At 47.6% G+C, this 12,056-nt stretch overlaps 1 pseudogene; it reads left to right on the forward strand.

The window, feature by feature from the left end:
• Window positions 1–488: 488 nt before the first annotated feature.
• On the forward strand, window positions 489–2,659 carry LOC115898755 (annotated as a pseudogene).
• The last annotated feature ends 9,397 nt before the right edge of the window (window positions 2,660–12,056 follow it).

Consider the following 12,056-nt stretch of genomic DNA (forward strand, 5'->3'; position numbering starts at 1 on the left):
CGGCTCGCCCGGCCCGCCCCCACGCGCCCCACCTGCGGCTGCCACCCGCACCCGCAGCTGGACTGGCCCCAAGGCACCGGCGCCCGGTCAGGGCCAGCCCCATCACAGCCCGCAAGAGATCTCTCCATTCCACCAGTCCCAGGGTCCTCACTTAACGCAGCCTAAAGAAGAGCTCCTTCCCAGAGTCCGCCAGTCCCTCGGGCTAGGGATCTTCATCCAAAGCCACCCCGGGAGGAACCCCCATCCCAGGCAGTCCCCGGGTCCAGACAACCCGTGGACTCCCCATCCCCTAGGTCTGCCAATCCCAACCAGTGTCAGATTCCCCTTCCTAGCCAACCCCTGTGTCTCCTACCTCAGGCGACCTCCCTCCAGCCCCTATCATGGGCAGTCGTCCCTGAGTCTCCCATCCTAGCCAGTCCCTTGACTGTCTGCAGCTGCCCTCATCCCTGGCATCCCTTGGGACTCCCAAAGGATGCACACACACACTCATGCACAACATCGCAGGCATCTCCCACTCCAGCCAGCCCTTACACTCTCCATTCAAACCAGTGCCCAGATCTCCTACCCCAGCCAACCCCAGAATTCCCCATCTCAGCCAGTCCCCGGGTCCTCTAACCAAGGCAGTCCAGGATCTCTCAACTCAACAAGCCCTGGGACTCAACAAGCCCTAGGACTCCACATCACAGCCAGTCTTGGGATCAAGGCTCCATTCATTCAACCAACCCTCATTTCCTGCTCTCCTTTAGAAATGCTCTCCCCATTCACTCCATCATCCCCATACACTGAAACTGTACTGGTCCTTCAAGACTTAACTCAAATGCCACCTTACTGAAGCCAACCCTGATTTCCTCAGCCAACAGTGCGAGCTGCTTCTCTCTCTCTCTCTCTCTCTCTCTCTCTCTCTCTCTCTCTCTCTCTCTCTCTCCCCCCCCCCCTCCCTCCCTCCCTCCCTCTCTCTCTCTCCCGCCCTCCTCTTGACCTCCTGCTGCACTCCCTATCTTGTGGCATTTGTGGAACAAGTGGAACTTGCTTTACAGCACATTCGTTTGTGTTCTTGTTTTTATGTCCTCTGCCAGACGGAGCTCCTTAAAGACAGAAACGTGTCTTAATTTATCTTTGTGAGCAGGTTGGGTTAGAGAAGAAAACATGAGTTTTACAGTCAGACAAAAGTGAATTTAAATTCCATCTTCTCCTCTCTTAATTTCAATTTCCCTATCAATAACAGCTACCTGACAGGGTGGTCTTGGATAAAAGCATGCAAAAACACCTTGCACAGAAAAGACAACCTACAGAATGAGAGAAAGTATTTGCAAATCATGTATCTGATAAGGGACTTGTACGTAGAATATATAAAGAACTCTTAGGCCAGGCGCGGTGGCTTAAGCCTGTAATCCCAGCACTTTGGGAGGCCGAGACGGGCGGATCACGAGGTCAGGAGATCGAGACCATCCTGGCTAACACGGTGAAACCCCGTCTCTACTAAAAAATACAAAAAACTAGCCGGGCGACGTGGCGGCGCCTGTAGTCCCAGCTACCCGGGAGGCTGAGGCAGGAGAATGGCGTGAAACCGGGAGGCGGAGCTTGCAGTGAGCTGAGATCCCACCACAGCACTCCAGCCTGGGTGACAGAGCGAGACTCCGTCTCAAAAAAATAAAAATAAAAAAAAATAACTATTACAGCAAAAAAAAGACAACTATTTTTTTTTAAATGGGCAAGGAATTTGAATAAACATTTCTCCAAAGAAGATATACAAATGGTCAATACGCACATGAAAAGATGCTCAACATCATTAGCCATCAGGGAAATGCAAATCAAAACCACAATGAGCTCTCAGTGCTACCCATCAGGTGTTTCCTACCTTCTCCCATAACCTAAAGGGAAACTTTCACAGTGTCTGGAGACCTTAATGTCCTGCAGATAAAGGAAGACGATATCCTCAAATTCCTTGCAGCAGAACCCCACTTGAATGGCACCAACCTTGACTTCCAAATGGAACAGTACATCTACAAAAGGAAAAGTGATGGCATCTACATCATAAATCTGAAGAGGACCTGGAAGAAGCTTCTGCCATTGTTGCCATTGAAAACCAGACTGATGTTAGTGTTATATCTTCCAGGAATACTGGCCAGTGGGTTGTGCTAAAGTTTGCTGTTTCCACTGGGGCCACTCTTATTGCTGGGCGCTTCACTCCCGGAACTTTCACTAACCAGATCCAGGCAGCCTTCCAGGAGCCACGTCTGCTGGTGGTTACTGATCCCAGGGCTGACCACTAACCTCTCACAGAGGCATCTTATATTAACTTGCCTACCATTGCTCTGGGTCACACAGAGTCTCCCCTGCACTGTGTGGACACTGCCATCCCATGCAACAACACGGGAGTTCCCTCAGGGGGTCTAGTGTAATGGATGCTCACCCAGGAGGTTCTGCACGTGCGTTGTACCACCTCCCATGAACACCCATGGGAGTTATGCCTGATCTCTATTTCTGCAGAGATCCTGAAAAGATTGAAAAGGAAGAGCAGGCTGCTGCAGAAAAGGCTGTGACCAAGGAGGAACTTCAGGGTGAATGGACTGCGCCAGCTCCTGAGTCTACTGCTATTCAACCTGAGGGTGCAGATTGGTCTGAAAGTGTGCAGGTGCCCTTTGTACCTATTCAATAATTCTCTACTCAAGTTTGGAGCACTCAGCCTGCCACTGGAGGCTGGTCTGTAGCAGTTACTCTCAGATAGCTGAATGGATAGGAATAACCACTGAGTGGTCTTAAGCTGTTCTTCCACAGGCTCTTGAATAGAAAACTGAAATCGGGTTGATGGAAAATAAACATCAGTTTCTTAAACACAACACACACACACACACACACACGGCGGGGGGTGGGGAGAGATAGAGAGAGAGATACTACTTCACATCCACTATGATCGCTAAAATCCACAGAACAGACAATGAGAAGTGTTAGCGAGCATGTGGAGAAATTGGAACCCTCATTTATTGCGGATGGGAATGTAACATAGTGCAGTCACTTTGGAAAACAGTCTGGCAGTTCCTCAAAATGTTAAACATAGAGTTACCATATGATCCAGGGATTCCACTCCTAGGTATATATCCAAGAGAGATGAAAACATACATCTACACAAGAACTTGTACATGAATGTTCACAGCAGCATTATTTGTAATAGCCTGAAAGTGAAAGCAACCAAATGCTCATCAGTTGATGAATGGATACACAAAATGTGGTATGACCACACAATGGAATAGCATTCAGTCATTAAAAAGGAATCAAGAACTAATACATGCTAAAACATGGATGAACCTTGAAAACATTATGCTAATGAGAGAAGCCACATATTGTATGATTCCTTTTATATGAAATCCGAGAATAGGCACATCTATAGAGACAGAAATTAGAGTAATGGTTGCCGGGGGCTGGAGTGTGAGTGGCAAAATGGGGAAAGACTGCTAACGGGTATGGGGCTTTTTTGGAGGGGGATAAAAATGTTCTAAAATGAGGCTGGTCCAAAGGCAGTGAGTTATCTCAATTGGTTGTTGACAGTCAATTACAGATCGAACTCCTTGTTCTACTCTTTTCCCATCTCTCACTACTGCACTGGACTAGTCTTAAAAAAAAAAAAAAGAAGGCCGGGCGCGGTGGCTCAAGCCTGTAATCCCAGCACTTTGGGAGGCCCAGACGGGCGGATCACGAGGTCAGGAGTTCGAGACCATCCTGGCTAACACCGTGAAACCCCGTCTCTACTAAAAAATACAAAAAACTAGCCGGGCGACAGACGTGGCAGGTGCCTGTAGTCCCAGCTACTCGGGAGGCTGAGGCAGGAGAAAGGCGTGAACCCGGGAGGCGGAGCTTGCAGTGAGCTGAGATCCGGCCACTGCACTCCAGCCTGGGCGACAGAGCGAGACTCCGTCTCAAAAAAGAAAAAAAGAAAAAGAAAATGTTCTAAAATTAAACTGTGATGATGCTTGCACAATCCTGTCCATATACTAAAAACCACTGAATGTTATGGTATATTAATTATATCTCAATAAAGCTTTATTAAAAAACAACACCTTGCACAGAGCTATCACATAACAACAACTACAATGGTAATAGTTAACATGTCTCTGGCGCTTACTGTGTGCCAGGTACTGTGCTACACACTTTACATATAAGGACTCACTTAACCCTCATGACAATCCTATGAGGTAGGTACTATTATTACCTCCCAGATTACAGATGAGGGAAGTGAAACAGAGAGGTTGAGTGACTTGCCCAGGGTCACACAGAGGCATAGTGAGGATACTCAGATGATTCATTCTCACTTCTCACTTTATATTTTCCCTCAGTACCTTGTACAAAATAAGTGCTCCATAAATGTTAAAGTAATACAGTATATCCACCAAATATGTCCATTCATCCAACAAACACTTGCAGAACATTATGTTCTAGGCAATATGTATGTTCCCATCCTTATCTTGCTTCTTCTATTGTTTAGATGCCCTGTGGGGTTGAAAGCAGATGGGTATTTAGATTCATTTACAAACCATTTTGAGTGTCTACAATGAGTAAAGCACTGCTGTCGACCACTGAGGATATAGCAATGAAGAAAAAAGGACAACGATCCTTAACCTTATAGTGCTAACATTCTAGTGGGAGAGAGAGACAAGAAGCAAATGAAATATGTAGGGCACATTGGATGGCGAATGAGGTTGAATAATGGCCCCCCAAAATTCATGTCCACACAGAAACTGAATGTGACCTTATTTGAAATAAGGGTCTTTGCAGACGTAATCAACTTAAGATGAGATCACACTGGATGAGTACAGGCCTTAATCCAATGACTAGTGTCCTTAAAAGAAGAAGGAAAATTAGATGCAGAAACACACATACGTGAGGAGAACGCTGCATGAATCTAGCCATAGAGATTGGAAAGATGAATCTATAAGCTGAGGAATGCCAAGGACTGCCACAGCCACTAGATGCTGTAAACTGCAAGGAAGGATTCGCTCCTAGAGCCTTGAGCGGGAGTATGGCCGCGTTGACACCTGGATTTTGGACTCTCAGCCTCCAGGGCTGTGAGGGAAACCACTTCTGTTGTTGTAAGCACCCTGTCTGTGGTATTTTGTTATGGTAGCCCTGGGACACTAATACAGACGGTGATGGGTGCTCTGGAGAAAGACAAGGCAGCAAAAGATGATAGAGAGGCTTCGGTGAATCAGATACAGCCTCTGCCCTCAGGGAGCTCCCAATCTACTCAGAGAGTCACGACCATAAGTCACAAACATGACTAATGAGACAGAATGTACAAAACGCTAGAGCTGAGGCACAAGGATGGCGGGGAAGGGTTGGGAGGTCTTTATGGATGTGAAGGTCTTTGAGCTAAGCTAGGATTTCAACAGGTAGAAGGTACTAGAACTGGGCAAGACCTGCTAATAGGAACCCTGTGCCTGTGAGGAAAGGAACAGGGTCAGGAAAACAGTGTCTGTTTAGGAAACCACGTGTAGTTTGGTTGAAGACAGCACAAGAGACGTGTGTGGTGTGTGTATGTATGTGTGTAGCAAGGGATGGGAGATGGGAAGACAGAGCTTGATTCAGCTTAGAGAAGACTCCATTGCCAAACTGAAGGATCTGGATCTTCCCTTAGAGGCAATGAAAAGCCATGAAAGGTTTTTGAGCAGGAGAGTGACATGGTAGCAGAAGAGTGACATGGTGGGAGGTGAGGGGCCCACGTGGATATTGCACGCACCGAGTATCACACACTACAAGGTGAATTTAGCATTGGTTCATTGTTGTTGTTCATCAAAAACTGTGGTACTACCTTCTTTACCCACCTGCTGCCTCCCAGAGTCATTTCCCAGAAGCCTCAATCCCTGGGACCAGCTTTGCCAAGGAACGTGGAGCTAGAGCAGGAAAGAGCCTTAAAAACCGCATCTCACCACTGCCAGGTTCCAGTCAACAAGAACCCGTCAGAATACTGAGAACCATGAAGCATTTGCCTCAGATCCAAAGGTGGCATCTGTTCAAATTGGTTTTTCCTACTGGATCCTCACAGCTCTCTCCCTTCCGTGAGCAGACCTTTTCTCCCAAACCTGTTAGCTGCCAAGCACGAGGTGGGAAAATCAAAATGAAAAAAACACTGGTCTGGCTGGGCACGGTGGCTCACACCTGTAGTCCCAGTACTTTGGGAGCCGGAGGTGGGAGGATCGCTTGAAGCCAGGAGTTTGAGACCAGCCTGGCCATCATAAACCCTGTCTCTACCAAAATTAGCCGAGCGTGGTGGCGCATGCCTGTAATCCCAGCTACTGGGGAGGTTGAGGCAGGAGAATCGCTTGAACCCAAGAGGCGGAGGTTGCAGTGAGCTGAGATCCTGCCACTGCACTCCAGCCTGGGTGACAAAGCGAGACTCTGTCTCCAAAAAAAAAAAAAAAATTGGTCTTTCTCTCAGACTTTACAGTCCAGAATATCAGAGCTGAAAAGAAGGAACGTACAGGTGAATTCCTTCTCCAGATAAGAACACTGAGGACCAGAGAGAAGTGATTTGCACACAATTGCTATGATCAGTCACCACTAGGCTATGACCCTTTTTTTAGGCTATTTCCCGCAGTCTGGTGTTCCAAAGAGTCTTAAGATTGCAGACTTTAGAGGACAGAAAGGTAGGAAAGTAGCCACCTGTGAGGAACATAGAAGAAAAAAGAAAGGGAAAAGGAAGATTCTTTTCTCTCTGGGGATCCCTAAAGAGATAGCAGTGCTTAAAACTGAGACTGCATTTGGCTAATTAATTAATTATCCTTCCAGCCCCCTTTCCCCTAGTGGGGGAAGGGGTGAGATGTAACCAAAATACCTATCGGTCTCGAACAGCTGCACAGAAAGCAATTCTAATAGGCAAGTCTGGGGTTTCGTTTTAGGAAAATTTTCTCTCTGAAGATGATTTGTAAGCTTGATCCTGTCAGAACATAAAACCACATAACCCAATGTGTTTCCAATTTTGTCCTAGCTGCCATAAAACTTTGAGCCAAATTCAGAGTCCAATTATAATCCAGTTCATTTTAGGTACCTGGCAACATCTATTCGTGCTTCCTTTACATGGTCTCTGGTCTGTTTTCTTCCACATTTTTATCCCTAATTGTCTTTCTTTCATGTTATAAACTGATGAGTCGCCTAATATCCTCTTTAAAGTAGGCGGGACATAAATCTTACATAAACTAAACTATATTTACAGATGCTAAGGGGATTTGAAACAATGAAGAACATTTGAAGGAACAGATGATATTTGGCCTAGAGGAGAGCAGGCTTATGAGGACATGATTACTGTCTTCAAATACCCAACAGGCTGTCAGGGGGGCAATGTAGTGGAATTATTCTGCTTGGCTCCAAAGGGCACAGCCAGAAGCAATGGGTAAAAATTACTGGGAGATGATCCCAGAGGGAAGAAAGCTCTCACAGGCGATGCTTGGCGAAGATGGCGAGTTCACTGTCATTGGAGGTCTTCAAGTAGTGGCTGGACAGCCTCATCAGGAGGGTCTGTTGCCTAGGGAATGGAAACACTACATGGAGGAGTTGAATAAGATAATTTTGGCCAGGCACAGTGGCTCACGCCTGTAATCCCAGTACTTTCAGAAGCTAAGGTGGGAGGATCACTTAAGCTTAGGAGTTCGAGACCAGCATGGGCAACGTAGTGAGACTCTGTCTCTACTGAAAAAAAAAAAAAAGTTAGCTGAATGTGGTGGCATGCATCTGTGGTCCCAGCTACTTAGGAGACTGAGGCAGGAGGATTGCTTGAGGCCAGGAGGTTGAGGCTGCAGTGAGCTATAATTGTGCCACTGCACTTCATCCTGGGAGACAGGGCAAGACCTTGTCTCTAAAAAAGAAAAAAAAAAAAAAAGATAATTTTAAAGGCTCCTTCCAGCCCTGATTTGCACTACACAGTCCTAGATGTAGAAAAGACGTCTGGCCGGGAGGTAAGGAGGGGGGACAGGAAAAAAAGAAACAAAGGTCCTTTGAATACTGCAACATTCCAGCCAGAAGCACTGAACCCTGACAGCCCCTGAGACACTCCTGAAAGGAAGAATGGTCCATACACAGAACTCAAGCCTGCATTTCCCCAGTCCTACTGCATGTAACTCCTACAGGGCAGGAGAAATCAAAAAATCCGTTCCATTGCTCTCCACTGCCATCTAACTGGCTATTATTCAAGGAAGAAGAGGTCAACACTGCTGGAGCTGGAAAGAACTTTAGAGATCATGTAATCCAAACCCCTCATTTTATAACCGGATGAAAAGAGGCTCAGACAGTGGAAAGGACTTGTCTCCTTGTTCACTACTACACCAAGGCTGTGGTGGAGGTCACTGTCATTGGAGGTCTTCAAACAGTGGCTGGACAACCTCAGCAGGACGGTCTGTTGCCCAGGGAATGGAAACACTAAATGGAGGAGTTGAATAAGATAATTTTGGCCAGGCACAGTGGCTCATGCTTGTAATCCCAGCACTTTGAGAAGCTAAGGTGGGAGGATCACTTAGGCGCAGGAGTTCAAGACCAGCGTGGGCAATATAGAGAGGCCCTGTCTCACTGAAAACAAAATTAGCTGGATGTGGTGGCATGCATCTGTGGTCCCAGCTACTTAGGAGACTGAGGCAGGAGGATTGTTTGAGGAAGGCAGAGACAGTTTTGTTGACCTTTCAATCCCCCAGCCAGGCTTGGCCCTGGGTTCTTGCCCACTGTGGGTGAACAGTAAGCAGTTGGAAAATGGAACTGAATTGCCCAGAGGCGCTGCAAGCAGAAGCTAGGCCTTTCAACCCCCAACCTATGATGCTTTCCATAACAAAATCTCATTCAATTCAGTTCAACAAACATTTATTGGTTTCTCTATGTGCCAGACCTGGAGCTACAGTAAAAGATAAACCAGAGGCAAGCTGTGCCCTCAAGAAGCAAACGTTCCTCCAGGGAGCTAGGCTCTTCCCACCTCGGGCCCTGCACACCTGCTGTTCCTTTGGCGGGGAAAGTTCTCTTTGCTGCCTTTGCCCACTTAACTGCCTATTCATCCTTCAAATCTCAGATCAAATGTTGGCTCATCAGTCGCCCTTTCTCTCACTCCCAAACTGGGCAGATCCCTCTGATACATTCTCTCAGTGAGTCCTTTTTGTTCCTGAACTTAGCAAGTTTGTAATTCTATATTGATTTGTGCAGTTCTTGGTTTGCTAATCTCCTACCTCCTCATTAGACTGTTAGCTCTACAAGGGCAGATACTGTGTTTTGCTCCCCGCTGTGTACCATAAGCCTGGCCAAAACCCAGGATAAGCAGTCCATGTTTGTTGAATGCATGAATCGACAACCTAATCAGGTATGTAGACAGATAAATCATAACTACAATCCAACGTGATAAGAAGTATAAGGTAATAGAGAAATCATTTCTTTCTTTCTTTTTCTTTTCTTTCTTTCTTTCTTTCTTTCTTTTTTTTTTTTTTTTTTTTTTTTTTTTTTTTTTTTTTTTTGAGACAGAGTTTCACTCTTGTCGCCCAGGCTGGAGTTCAATGGCGCAATCTCGGCTCACTGCAACCTCCACCTCCCGGGTTCAAGCGATTCTCCTGCCTCAGCCTCCCCAGTAGCTGGGATTACAGGCATGTGCTACCACACCCGGCTAATTTTGTATTTTTGTAGAGACAGGATTTCTCCATGTTGGTAAGGCTGGTCTCGTACTACCGACCTCAGGTGATCTGTGTGCCTTGGCCTCTCAAATTGTTGGGATTACAGGTGTGAGCCACCACACCTGGCCGAAATCATTTCTTTAGAAAGGAGGAGGCCAGCTCCTGCATCTATGGAGCTGGCCTTGGCTAGCCTTGCAGAATGCATATACGGCCAGACAATCAAAGCATGGCGCAAACGGTATAGCCTCGTGAAAGCGCCCATTGTGGTCAGACAAACCAAAGCTACTTGTCAACATCTCTCCATTTCCCCAGTCCCCTAGGAAGCAGGCAGTTCTGCCACAGTGGGACAGCCTGGTCACCACCTGCTGATCTGGATTTGGGCACAATCGGCAGTGAGACCACAGGGCAGAACTGAAGGGAAACTCCTGGAATTCGGAATTCACAAATCTCTCTATTTCTCAGGATTCTGCTCTCCAGGAGAAAGAATGAGAGATCTGATTGGGGCCGGGTGTGGTGGCTCACGCCTGTAATCCCAACACTTTGGGAGGCCAAGCCAGGTGGATCACCTGAGGTCAGGAGTTCGAGACCATCCTGGCCAACATAGTGAAGCCCCGTCTCTACTAAAATACAAAAAATTAGCCAGGCGTGTTGGTGCGCGCCTGTAGTCCCAGCTACTCGGGAGGCTGAGGCAGGGGAATTGCTTGAACCCGGGAGGCAGAGGTTGCAGCAAGCTGAGATCGCGCCACTGCACTCCAGCCTGGCAACAGAGCGAGATTCTGTCTCAAAAAAAAAAAAAAAAAAAGAAAGAAAGAAAAGAAAAGAAAAAGAGATCTGATTGGTCCTGGAATGAGGGATCAGTTCTGCACCTTTCCGGTGGGGGTAAGACCTACTCCCAGGCATAAGAGAGTATTGCCCTCTAGTGGTAATAATAACGATAATGATAATGATAATAACAACTAGTGGATGTGGTCCTTGCTTGAGAGATCAACCATACCCGTTTGCCCAAGATTGTTTTATCACTTGAAAGACCCACATCTCAAGAAACCTCTGAGTCTCAGGCAAGCCTATTCCTTGATGGTGTTCAACGCACTCGTATACACATGATCTCATTACACGGCTCCTAACCCTCGATGCCAGGAATCAGGATTCAGTCTCCACAGATCTGTAGAGCTTTAGAGATCCAGCCCATTTTCCAGATGAGGAAACAAAGCCCAAGAGAAGGGAAAGAATTTCCTTCTTCAGCAATACGTTACAAATTAATGGCAGAACGAAAATCAGCATCTAGGTGTCCAGGCCCACAGCCCCGGGCACTGTTGCCCCTGGCTGGCATGCCCTCAGCTACTTTGTCAGTTTGTCTGGGTCCCATGTCCTCCAGACTCGCTAAAGTACTCACCCCTTAATCCTTTCAGAAAACTTCCTCCTTTGAAAGCCTGAAACATTCATTTGACACCTAGCATGTGCTATAGGTACCGTTTTTTATCCCTTAAATGTATAGCTCAAAAAAGGAAAGCTCCTCGGCTCCCCGCAAGCCCAACCCCCAGAGATACTAACAAGGAGAGCAGCCTCTGGTCAGAAGAGTCTCAGGAGTGGCCCTAGTTGGTCCAGGGCCCTGAGGAAAGTGTATTTGGCACTGTAGAGCAAGAAAGGAAGCAGAGGGAGGCTTTTGCAATCACCAGGTGGGATGGATTTGAGAGCCAAGAGCTGAGGAGAGGTGAGAAGGCATCCCTGCAGCCTCAAGACAAAAGGAGAAAGTGAGAGCCTTCTTCGCCCCAGGGATGCCGCCAGGGAATGGGTCCTGCTTTTTCTGCTGCCAAAATTGAAGTGCCCTTCTCCGTTCCCCTGGTCCCTGACAAGGACCCCCAAAATCAGCTCTTGCCTTTCCCCTCCACTGAGACAAATTTGCAAACTCCCACATCTCTGTGGAAACGGCAGAGAGCAGGAGAGAAGAAAAAAGGAGAAAAAATCCACCCACATGCCAACAAACTGGAAAAAAAATAACCCAGGCCTTGTCGCACTCAGCTGTTGGCTTGCTGCTCCCTCCCACTGTGGCGGCTGCTCCTGCCTCCTGGACAGGGACCCGATGCTGTGCAGTTCCCCTTCCCATCTGGAGCTGGCTTTTGTCAATGCCCCTTGTCCCTACCCCCACCCCAGCTCTGGGAGAGAGACAGTCCTGGAGTCCAGGAGGAGGAAAGCTGGAAGGGAGGACTGGCAGAGCCACCCAGGGCTGTGGCTGACCACAGACTCTGTGGTCATCACCGTCTCCCAAACTATGGAGGGGACCTTCCTCCCCTCCCAGGGAAATAAGGAGATCGGGCACTGCCCACAAGCTGGCTCTACCAGGCCACTTCTGTCTCAGAGGCTGTCCCCTGCCTCTTCTGTCCTCCCTCCCCCAAGCCCTTCCCCTTGGCTGCCTGTCTCTACCATTTTCAA

This window comes from Rhinopithecus roxellana, chromosome 7 (genome assembly GCF_007565055.1).
Source record: "Rhinopithecus roxellana isolate Shanxi Qingling chromosome 7, ASM756505v1, whole genome shotgun sequence".
NCBI classification, from domain to species: domain Eukaryota; kingdom Metazoa; phylum Chordata; class Mammalia; order Primates; family Cercopithecidae; genus Rhinopithecus; species Rhinopithecus roxellana.